The following is a 721-nucleotide window of genomic DNA, read 5'->3' on the forward strand; positions in this document are numbered from 1 at the left end:
CGGTCCCCAGCCCCCCGCGTCTCCCGGGATGAGCGGGATGGGGCTTTCGGCCCCGGGGCTGAGCCCGCACCGGGCGTGGCTCCTGTTACACCGGGCAGGAGAGCCCCGAGCGTGGATCCCGTTAAATGGGGCTGGATGGGTCCCCCCGCCTTCCGTAGAGTCGAGCCCCGAGCCCCGAACCCCCACTGGGCGTGGTTTCCGTTTACCCGAGCAGGATGGGACCCCCGGGACCTCGAGCCTGCAATGGGCGTGGCTCCCGTTAAACTGGGCAGGATGGATCCCCGATGCTCATCCCCAAGCCCGCACTGGGTGTGGCTCCAGTTAAGCGGGTCAGGATGTTTCCCCGGTACTGAACCCGTACTGGGTGTGGCATCGGTTCGATGAGGCAGGATCGGGCCCCCCATCCTGTTACTGCGCCTGCACTGGGCGTGGCTCCCGTTAAACCGGGCAGGACAAATGCCACCACCACCACCCCCAGTGCTGAGGCTTCAGCCTGCCCTAAGTGTGGTGCTGGTTTAGTGGGGCAGAATGGGTCCACCGATGTGGGGTGTGGCCCGGGTGCAGTGGGGCAGGCAGGACAGTATGAGACCCCCCGGTGCTGAGCACTCTCCTCCACACCGGAGGACAAGGCAGGGCAGGATGAGGCCTCCCAGTCCTATACTGGGTGTGGCCCGGGTTCGATGCAGACCCGAGTGGGCAGGATGAGCCCCCGGCCCTGAGC

The sequence above is a fragment of the Charadrius vociferus genome, unplaced genomic scaffold (genome assembly GCF_000708025.1).
Source record: "Charadrius vociferus isolate BGI_N301 unplaced genomic scaffold, ASM70802v2 scaffold1079, whole genome shotgun sequence".
NCBI classification, from domain to species: domain Eukaryota; kingdom Metazoa; phylum Chordata; class Aves; order Charadriiformes; family Charadriidae; genus Charadrius; species Charadrius vociferus.